Genomic DNA, 12,099 nt, shown 5'->3' with positions numbered 1-12,099 from the left:
ACAGGGACTCTGGGTCCCCAGTCCTGCATGGGGGGAAGCAGCCTGCCATTCAGACACACACTCTGTGACCTTCAGCATTCAGTACATATGTGCACCTGCGTTTTGGCAGCCGATGGAGTAACTGTGTAAGGTCCAATAAGATATTCAACGTGTCTCATGCTGTTTACTCCTCAGAAACAAACGTATTAGTACAACTAGAAGCAAGGAACAAAAGCACTGAAAAATAAAAATGGTTTGTGTGCGATAATCAGTATTACCCTGATCATCATCTCATCCGAAGTTGAAATTAGATAATTCTCAGCTATGTATCACCTGGCATTTTAATACCATATTTCACTGATTCTAAGGAACGCACTTAAAATTGGCGTGTGTCTTAAAATTGATGGACTGTGCTAAAGTGACCTTTTAAAACAATTTCTTTTTTTTTTTTTTTAAAGATTTTATTTATTTATTTGACAGATAGAGATCACAAGTAGGGAGAGAGGCAGGCAGAGAGAGAGAGGAGGAAGCAGGCTCCCTGCCAAGCAGAGAGCCCGAGGCGGGGCTCGATCCCAGGACCCTGGGATCATGACCTGAGCGAAAGGCAGAGGCTTTAACCCACTGAGCCACCCAGGCGCCCCTAAAACAATTTCTTGATGGTATAGAAAAGCTCAACTTTAATCAGGACAATCTTAGATCTGAGGATGTGACATGTCGAGTGCTGGATGCTGGGATTAGAACCACCACAGAGTTTCTCCTCCTCCAGGATTAGGACACCCTTCCCTGAGCCTTCCGACATACATTACCCTAGGAAAACTAGGATATTATGTGGTCTTGGAAGTTATCAACCAGCCCTGACTATGAGCTACATCTCACGGCGGTTGTCTGAACATGACATCACAATAGAACCTCCCAAATTCCCCAAGCCAAGTGCACCACCTGAGGCTCAAAGCTTTTACAGAACAGTTTATGTAAAGGTTTGATTCTGTCCTTAGCTGTACCAGTACGGACATATGGAAATACAGACAGGAATTATAGTCAGCTCCTAAAACACCAATGAAATCGTGTTTAGACAATGACTAATGTCTATAAATCTTGGTCAATGTATTTTGTATATCTCACTGATCTGCAGCATCACAAAAAAATACACAATAATTCAGCAGATGGTTGATCTCTGCATTCAACATGACATCTAGAAGCTGAAATAAACATTTGGAAATATTGGAGTGTGCCCTCAGTGTCTACTCTCCCAGGACACACGATGAGGATAATATTTGTAAAAATATTCATGAAATCCTTTCCTTCCGCGGCGCTTTCAGAGTGCTCTCAACACACTACAGAATCTGGAGAAAAATCAGAAAACAGCACTCCTCATACAGATAGTCCTGTTCTCTTTCTCGCAAATAGCTCGACCTAATACCCAGTGCTGACATGAAACACAGTCCAGCAGACCATGTCCCCAGGTCTCCAAATCGTCTCCATGCCTGTTTTCACACAGTTCATGAGCTGAGAATTTTTACTTTTCTATTTTTAAATGTCTGAAAAAGTTTTAAGAGAAAAATAATTTGTGGAATTCCCGCCCGAGGGGAGAGTCTGGGTGATTAGGAGACCTCCACGTGACTCACAAAACATTAAAATGTGAGTCTTAACCCTAAAGAAAATAGATACCCTACATATTAATCAAGAACGTTATGCCCATTTGAGGAAACACAAAGAAACAGATTCCCAAGTCAGAGGAGTCACGGGAACAACACCGAACGAGGAGATATTCGTTTCCATGAGACAAAACTCGGATGAAATGTTAGAGGGAACCCCAAACAACTACAGACGGAGAGAGATGACAAAGGCGAGCCTACACTAGTTCTCTAAAGTGGACACTTGCTTACTCACAGAAGTTGTGCTGCTTGTGTATGTCTGTGTTTATTTACAATTGACCCGATTACACGTGCTTGACATCCGTCCCCGTACTCACGTGAATCATGACCAGGAAGACCACGTCAGCTCCTTCACCGCACACCATTCCCCGCGGCGGAATAGACGTTCTAGGGTTTTGTGATGGGACAGAAAGAACACTTCCGAGGTCCACGAAGCACCGTAATCAATTCACGAATATGCAATGATCAGCCGTCAACGGCACGTTTCACGTTGACATTTTCAGCTCTTTGTTTTACGATCATTGCACAATGATTCTGTAGAGAGGACCTTAACTTGGTAACATTCGGTTTCCTAGAAACAAATGCGCCCTCCTTGGGCATTGCCCTGGTCTTGCATCGTAGAAGAAGACCAGACAGGAGGGGGAATGTGGCTTTTCCCACATTTTTCCCACATTCCCAAAAGGCTGGTATCCAGCCTTCGTAATAGGGGGTGACGGCCAAGACTTAACATTCACCAAGCTCCTCTCTGCCCATGCGTGTCTCCTAATGGTTCAGTGGGGAAGAGGGAGAGCAGCTCCAAGAGGGCCTGGACTTGCAAACATTTGCGGTGTGAGGGATGTTTGTGAAATACAACGGCATCAGGTGAAATCTCCCAAGACAAAACTCATACTTATCAATCAAGACAATGTATTTAGCTGTCATTACATCGATTTGCATGGAGATCCGTGATCACGGGCTACAGACAACACAATCCATCCTCTGTATGTTTATCTAATCCGTGACCATGTGCTGCTCCATGCAGACACGGGGGTTTTCTGATTCTGGTGGAACCAGTGTTGATGGCCCTCTCGGGTGCCTCACTGACAGCCTGTCACAAACAGTTCCCCCCGGCGTCCTTCCCATCGCCAGAAGGCCCGTTACTCTGCTCTGACGTCATGCCTAGCCCGACCGCATTCCACTGCGGGTGACCTGAACACGAGAATACGGATTGGATTTCCCATATGACATGCAATATATATGATAGAGAAGTTAGAGATGTTCTGATTTCTGCTTTAAACAGTGCAGTGACTAACGCAACTCCTATTGGAATATCCTATTCCTATGGGAATAACTAGTAGGTTGGAGAGATTTGAGGCCAGCATCCAACAAGGAGAAAGACATCTCCAGGATGTAAGCAGCAGGGACTGATTGTCCCAGCGTTTCATTGGAGCGCCATTCCTGGGATGAATCAGCTGAGGCCCTTTTCATGCTCCATTTAACACCCAAATTCCCAAAAGAGATGATCCAACTGGTCTAATTTACAGGACACGCTCACCCCTTCAGGATGCCAATGCAACCCTCTCCACCCCAAAAAATCCAGGATGGTATCATCAGGGGAGGGATAGGTAAACAGGCATGGGATCCCACCCAAAGACTCATCTGAAATCCTTTGTCTCTGGGGCACCTGACTGGCTTGGTCAATACAGCATGCAACTCTTGATTCTGGAGTTGTACATTCGAGACCCTCAGTGGGTGTAGACATTATGTTAAAATTAAATTAAATTAGTTCGAATTAGATTAAGTTAAATTTCTTGCCTCTTATTATCCAGAAAAAAAAAAAAAAAAAAAAAAAAACCGTGTCTTCATATACACATTTTCAAAATCGTCCCCTACCTGGCATGTTGACTTTCATGTACCAAAAAAGCCTGCATCATTCCTCTTAGGGAGGAGACAACTTAGAGCCCTGTCTCGTGGATGTCACACAGATGCCCCTAACCTGTCTGGGTGTGTTTGGGCCCCCTGCTGACCTCCAACCACAGAGGAAGTCATGGGGACCTTGAATTAGCAGAGCCAGCGTGGCCTGCCACGTCAGAAGGAAGGGCAAGGAAGTGAGGCATTGAATTCAGAAGTGTCACTATGAAGGACAGAACGAGAGGGAGATACAGTAGGTGAGGCCTGCAGGTGACGGGCCGTGTTCCTCTCTTGTCTCCTTCACCACCTGGTCAAGACTCTCGATACCATAGGGGGAGCACTGGGATTCACAGGGCTTCTTTCCTTGGTGGAACAGGCTACATACGAAAGCAATCAGGACCCTGTAAGGGACGCCCAGGTAGGGTGGGCTGTCGTCCACTCACCGAGACCCCCGTGCACAGGATGAGAGGACTCACCCCACTGGGCTCCCTCCTGTCCTGTTACAGCAGGATCACATTTCCCCTCTTGTACCCAAGCACCCTCAACACCTCAAACACGAACACAGAAAGCCCACAGCAGGCAAACAAGAAGCCGTAGCTACACAGGAGTGCTGCGGAAAGGGTGTCCGGCTCAAAAGTCACTTCGACACTCAGCAGTCTCAATCAGGCATGTTCAGAGGCAATTGCCAGGAAAAGAGACATGTTCTGAATGTCTCATTAGAGACTATCATGAGCAGAGAGACAGAAGGACAAACAGAGTGTAATCAATACAAGCCCCCACTAATTTGAAGACTACTAAGATTATTAAGCTAGGAAGGTAGGGTGGACATTGATGTAGAAATATCTTGAGCTTTTGCAAAACGCTATGTATTTTTACCGAAAACTGTGCTCTTCCCTTTCACCTTTATGGTAAGACACATTTCATTTCCCTTGTGATGGGTTGCGTGTGCTATGTGGTGGAAATGTTACTTTGCACAAACATTCTTCAAATTCTCTCCTAAGACCATTTTTCATCCTTTTAAGGATCACTCTATGATGCTAAAGCTACTCGTACATGACACTTGAAAGTGCTCCATATTGGGACGCCTGGGTGGCTCAGTCATTAAGCATCTGCCTTCGGCTCAGGTCATGATCTCAGGGTCCTGAAATCGAGCCCCACATTGGGCTCTCTGCTCAGCGGGGTCTGCTTCTCCCTCTCCCATTCCCTCTGCTTGTGTTCCCTCTCTCGCTGTTTCTCCTCTCTCTGTCAAATAAATAAATACAATCTTCTAAAAAATAAATAAATAAAGTGCTCCATAGCGGGACTTTATTCCAGAGAGTCCTTTGTGGAAGGAAAAATCACGTCTTTTTAGATGGTAAGTATATTACCAGGACTAGTCAAGTAACAAAGACCAAAAACAGAAGAAGGAAATGTGAGTACAAAACACAAACATCCCCTGGGCTAGGTTTGACTATGGGGATTACTTCTGCTCGAGCTCTTCAACGAAGAAGGGAAAAATGAGTTAAACTAATGAAAAATGTATAATAAAGGAAACCATAAGCCTATAGATTTATATGGGATTATTGCCAACAGTAACAGAGAAAGAGTATAATAGGACAAAATCAATTACCTATTTATTATGAAAGAGATGTGCTGAGCAGGAAAAACGAGAGTTTGTGCTCTGCAAGGCTCATAAACCAGCAAACATTACTGATTCATGGGCACCCGGTTTGGATTAGCTGATGTAACCTACCACGCTCTCTTGGGAGACCTACCTTTCTTCATTTTTGATTTATCACGACCAAATTCTTTATTTTCAGGCAATGTGTACAGTTTACTGATTTACTAGTAAACAGGTTCATCCATCTGGAGACAGCATTCCACTTATAAATAAGCCATAAAAAAACATAAAATTAATAAAAAGGAATAGCAAGGGAAATTTGGACACAAAATTAAGGTCATAAATTAAGGCAAATTTTCCGTCTGACGTGCGTTTTTATGACCCAGACTGTGTTTTATTACAGAGAACTAATGTGACCATTTGTTGTAAGTGAAATAATTCTCCACTTGATATCCCTACCACATAAAAGTTGGACATTTCTTCATCATTAGCAGTATTCTGTCCTTAAAGGAATAAATCCCTGTTTAAACACGGCCTCAGTGCTTGATTTGTAATCTCCAGTGGGTTACGTCACAGTGCCTTACACGTGCAACATGAAATGCCTTAATATTCAATCCGCAGGTTTTATCAGAATTTCCTAGCGTGCAAGAAATCAACCGCGTTAACCTTCTTGTCGAGACAACTAACAGAACACCATGTACTTGGAGATGGGGAGAAATTTATTTCAAGACAGTTCTGACTTATTCCTCTATTCCTGTTACAAAGGAACGTGCATGGAGGACATTTGCAAATTACAATAATTTATTTGGGTCCCTCCTCGAAGACCTTTACTTGCAAATGTGTCTTTCCTACAAAGAAATGTTTCTATTATAGGTAGGTCTCTGTTTCTTGTCCTTGGCACTCCTAGCATCTGGGACTGGCTCATTTTCGGTTGTAGGTAAATATCCTGTGTGTTATAGGATGTTTATCTGAGCAGCTTTCCGGGCCACTACTCCTTGGTAGTGTCAGTTAAGGTCTTTCCCACCCAGTCATGTAAACCAAAAACATGTGCAGACATTGCCAGGCATCCCCTGAGTGAAAAGCCCTCAAATCGAAACCCGTGCCACGACTGAAGATGAACACAGGCCCAGAGCTCGATGGGTATAGAATGGCAGAGAGAAAAGAAAGAGGGCCTCGCCCTCCCCTAGAGTTCCGTTCAAGCCAACACGAACCCTTTACTGCGACATTTTGGTTTTTAAGAGTTTTGTTTTTAAGAGTTTTTGTTTCTACACTACCACGAGGTTTTAAGCATTTCACGCGCTTCTATAACCTTCACGTCTTCAGAGGCCCGTGATTTTCCTCTGTCTTACCAATGAAGGACTCAAGTGAAGCCAGTCTGGGCATGTTTCTCAGAACAGTATGCACACCCATCCCCTGGGATACGGGTAACCCGCACATTGTGTTTTCGCCGATCTGCGGTGCAGAGCGACAGTGGGCATTTCTAACTAGATCCCAGGCGACAGGGACGGTGCTGTTGCCAGGACCGAACGTTGAGGAGAAGACAATGAGCCCTGCCCAAAGTCCCAGAGCTAGACACCCCTGCAGTCATCACCGTCTTTTTCTCATACAGACTGCCATGTGTCTCATCGCACCCTTGGGTGTCAGTGTGTGCACCAGGTGGGTGGCTTTGCCTCTTCTCTGCACAGCCTTGGTCCGTAGCACTGTGTCCCCAATCATGACACAACAGTGCTCAGCCGTGGTGACCGTGCACGCACGCACTCAGTCTAAATGAGTTCGCACGAACTGGACAACATTCGGGTCCCTCTCCTGTTTGTACACTCAACTAATAAGGACAAAGTTCATCACCTTCCAGCGGCCAGGCACGGACCACAGCGTCGATTCAAAGATGAAGGGGATACAATGCCTCGTTCTTGACATCCGTCTTTCACTGACAATGTCCATACGTGAACACATCATTACGAAACAGCATGCCAGGCTTAATCCTGAAGACGGAGCAGGGAGATTACCAAGGCCAGGATCAGAACGGACAACCCATCGCCACATCTATGAGAAACTCGACCCCGGTCACAGCCCTTGGTTCTGCGGCCGAGGCAGTCTGGGGTCATGGCTTGAGACGGGTGTGTTGTATTGTGAACCCGGCTGCCTGACTCCGTCTGACAAGCTGGCAAGGATAATGTAGGTTTATTCTTGAAGATAGGTGACAAACCGTAAAACCAATGGAAAGTCTCATTTAGAGACGATCCTATGAAATTATCTGTCCATACCACTAAGGGATATATTCATCCCATTAAGGGCTATACTCATCCCATTAAGAGTTCTCCAACACGTATGTATCCAGGCAAGGATGAGCTGCGTACTGAAAATTCAGAAAAACCGTACATAACGATCTCAGTGGTGGAAAATGCTGCCTATGAACCGTGCGGGAGGCAAATGTGACCATCTCTACGTTAGTGAACACGATCCGTTCGTAAGATCAGGAGTTGACCTCAAACCTTCCGAATAAGATTTCAGAGTTAAAGAATTAATTGCAACAGCATCTATCTGATTCCGAATTATTTGCAACATCACTCCAAACTTTTCTCGCCTGTACCGTGAACATCATTCTTTCTGCTGATACACGCCGGTTCCGTATCATGAATTAGCTCGCACGCCGCTGATTGCTGGGGGAATGATGCCAGTATGTTTTATACCAGTGAGGCTCAGCAACAGAATGCAAAGTACATGGACGTGGAGGAAAGCAATCAGCCACACGGGAAAAGGGAGAGCTGGAAACAATTTCTATTCATGCCAAGCTCTCTTTTTGACCCAGGTGGCCAGACATCCCCTCCATCGAGGACATGCTGATCAATTCACTTTCCCAGACTGTAGTCTTCCAAGTCCTTCCCTACGTCCTCGACCGTCAAGATTTCATTATCGAGGGGCACCTGCGGGGATCAGAGGGTTAAGCATCTGCCTTCAGTTCAGGTCATGATCTCAGGATCCTTGGATCGAGCCCCGCTTTTGGCTCCGGGCTCAGCAGGGAGCCTGCTTCTCCCTCTCCATCTGTTCTCTTCTTCTCTCTCTCTTTCTCAAATAAATAAATAAAAATCATTTTTAAAAGATAACATTATTTAATTTTCAATAATATCCTACACTCATCTTTGCAAACATTTAAAATTAGTACTTCCAAAACAATAAAATAAAATAAAGTTAATAGTTCCAATGTGTTTCATTTCCTGGTGGTTTTGATACCATTTAATTTACTTTTGTTGTTATTCAGGATACAAAGTACCCAAGGCTTATAGAAAGATGTTCCTGACTTATTTTCAACAGAAGCCCGGCCCTTTCTGCACAATTAATTTTCTGATTACGACATTGATCTTTTGGGTGGGTATGTACGAGGTAACAGCAAACAAAACAAAAACACACCCAGCAAATAAAATAAATAACCTTTGTATGTGCCCTTAAAGTATCCATTTGCTCCAATACCTTTACTTTTCCTGCCATGAAAATAACAGAATCCACATTTTCCTGTATTTATCAGCAGAACTACACATCTCTGGCTATCTGTCATTTCACAACCAGATTTCATAACGTAGGAGTCTTTAACAAGCATGTCCTTCCTACTACTGTCCATCCACTGCTCATCCTACCTCACTCTGGTTTCATCTCAACCTGTACAGTAAAACCCCTTCAGCATGGGCCACTGATGACAGTTTTGTGACCCAACCGTCAAAAGTCCAGACACAGCCCACACGTCCTTCCATTGGAGGATGGACACAGAGACACGAATACTGGAGAGGTGACCCACGGATTCATGCAGCAGGTGTGTTGGGGATGTCTGCAGGGACATTTGGGAGTGGGGTGGGGGAGGGGCCGGAATTGTCCTATGTCTTGATGGAATGGTGTTGCGCAACTGTAGGCACCCATCAATGTCACAAAACCGACCATTTGACCACTTCAAAGGGTTCATTTTACCCGATGCAAGTTACAGCAAAATAAACCAAATTTAAAAAGAGAGACCTATTTTGGTCCCATGTCTATGGTAAAGTTCTCTGCTGGAGAACTGGAGCTTCCCAATTGGAGCTTCCCAGTTGCTCCCTAAGGATGCTGCTTTACGTCGTTCTGCTCTCTCGCTTACCAGCTTCTGCAACCGACACGCGGATGAATGGCCAACATCCCCAGAAGCTCCCCTGTACCGGGAAGTCATGCTTGAACTTATGCCTACAGGTTGCGTTCATGCCCGTCACACGGGCTACGCAAGGTGACTCCTCCCTGCTCTCCAGCTGAACCGAAAGCATCACCGTTTCACACAGACTGGGGGAAGACCACGGCTTCATCGCTGACTCCTCTCTTCCTCATGACCCCACCCCGCATCTGATGAACGCAAAGCAGGAAGGGGGCACCTGCCGCTTCCGTTCCACGTGTATGGCCGTGGCCTGGGCTCTTCTCCCTGCCTGGGATTCCCGTCAGCCACTGAGTCATTTGGAAGCAACGGACGGAGTCCCTTCTGCATGTCAGCGCTCAGCAGTTAATTTCGAGAGACTCTCAACCTAGATGACAGAAGCTAAACTCCCCACTCGCTCTCAAGGCAGAAGACGCTCATGAGTATGTGGAGTTTAAAAAATATATATATAGTCATTTATTATATATTAAGTGCAGAGACTGAGTCTACAAAGATGCATTCTCCAGGCTGCCCTCCAGGAAACAGGTAAGTAAATAAATTTAATAGCACGGCTCCTCGCATCCAGCCGGCGACGAAACTGGCGGCGACCCCTGTGCTCCTGAAATACACGGCTTGGTAAAGAGAGCGCGTGTCGTCTGGGAGCGGATCGCTTGTCGTTCTCTTTGATGGTCCCCGAAGGGAGGCTGTAATTTTGCTCTCTTTCTAAAGCTGAAAATCAATGCTGAACATAAGTGACTCTTCTAGGTTGACGCCAAAAAAAATAAAATAAAAAATAAAAGAAACTGTTTAGAGTGAGAACTAAGATGCTCGAGGAGACGCAGTCGGTACGACCCAGATGTATTTTTTTCAGCCTCGCGGAGGTATATGTGACAAGACGTTTAAAGCTTACAACGTGAGGATGGGCCACCATATACTTTTCGAAAGGAGTCCCCTGCATCCATCACAAACGGATTTGCGCTCGGTGTGCACGAGAACGCGGAAGGCCGACTGTGGTATCGAACTTCAGTAACGCAAAAGTTCCGTCCCCGGCTGTCATACACTAACCATCACCTCCTGGGACCTCAATCCCCATCTCCCTGCTTCCCCACTGCCCCACCGCAGCCCCTGGCAACCGTCATTCTATGTCAGAGCCTACGAGTTTCACATTTAATTTATTTTTTTAAAGATTGCACACGGGAGTGGTACCATGTGGTCTTTGTCTTTCTCTGTCTGGCTTGCTACCCACAGCATCACGCCCTTGGTCTGCTCTATGTGCCTACATAGGACCCAGTGTCCTGCGCTAAGGCTGGACCATAGTTGCTCATCTCTCTCTCTCATGTTCTTAGTTACCCATTCATAAACATGTAGGAATGGGGAGAAAAACCACTGATGAGGCAGGGAAATGCTTTGCTAAAACGATCGAACTCGATTCTCACAAGGGTGATCACACAGCCCCGGGGAATGACGGGGACACGGAAGGGCAATGAGATATGGAGAACAAGGGATCTCAGCCAAACGAAATGATTTATGCTGATGCTCGGCTCCCGGAGGACATGCCCAAGCACGGCACCTGGTGGGACTCAAACGGGTCTGATTACAGTTTGTTGAGAGAGAGGATCCCTGTCAAGATTCCCTACGATGGCAAGAGCAAATGTGCACTGTACAATAACCATACTAACAAGCATGCTTGTAGTGTTATTACAGCCCATGAGACATTCTATGCGCTTCACAAATATTCCTGAAGTCCTCATTATAACCATAAAAGAGGTCCTCAGATAATCCCATCTTACAGCAGCGGAAACAGACTAACCTCGATGCCATATGGCTCGCGAGGATCATACATTTAATACGTGCAGAACCATCATCAAAAACCAGGCAACCTGCCTCCAGACTTCACACATTAAAAAAAAAAAAAAAAAAAGACTTTATTTATTTATTTTTTTAAGATAGAGCATGTTCGACGACGTGAGGAGGGAGGGACAGGAGGGAGGGTAAAGGACAAAGAGACTCCACTCTGACCACAGAACTGACATGGGACTCCATCCCATGAACCCAAGATCATGACCTGAGCCGAAATCAAGAGTCGGACGCTTAACCAACTGAGCCACCCAGGGCTTCCCCCTCGTTTACACTCTTACTCACGGTAATATGTTCAGAAATGGATCAAAATAAAGGACGTAAAAGAAGAAAATTTAATTGTTGAGGCTAGGAATCTTGTAACTACATAAAAAAGACAGGGGGAAATGGTTTCTTACATGCAATCTGAAAAAGAAAGAGTATTCATTACAAAAACGACACTGTAAAAGTTTCCTTAAAAATGACAGCAACATTCACAACAAGATGTCTCTGTGGGACTACGGACTCAGCCGGACAGACGGAGAGGGCCACATGCGTGGGCCCCATCTTTTGCCCGTCAGTGTCTCGGGGGGAAGGCGTTTCGTGTGAGAAGGGAGTGCAGGCACGCATAACATGTCCAAAACATGGAAATCATATTTCAAAGAAACTCAGTCCAGGGCGCCTGGGTGGCTCAGTGGGTTAAGCCGCTGCCTTCAGCTCAGGTCATGATCTCAGGGTCCTGGAATCGAGTCCCGCATCGGGCTCTCTGCTCAACGGAGATCCTGCTTCCCTTCCTCTCTCTCTGCCTGCCTCTCTTGTGATTTCTCTCTGTCAAATAAATAAATAAAATCTAAAAAAAAAAAAAAAAAAGAAACTCAGTCCATTTTTCCACAAAGCACACATCAAATATAGCAAGTTCCACTTGCAAAAGCTTTTCAATCTGACAGACCCGGCAAAGGAGACACTGTATCAGGCTGTTTGTCAGAAACGCACAA

The sequence above is a fragment of the Meles meles genome, chromosome Y, assembly GCF_922984935.1.
Source record: "Meles meles chromosome Y, mMelMel3.1 paternal haplotype, whole genome shotgun sequence".
Taxonomy (NCBI): domain Eukaryota; kingdom Metazoa; phylum Chordata; class Mammalia; order Carnivora; family Mustelidae; genus Meles; species Meles meles.
Note: the sequence above shows the minus strand (reverse complement) of the source record.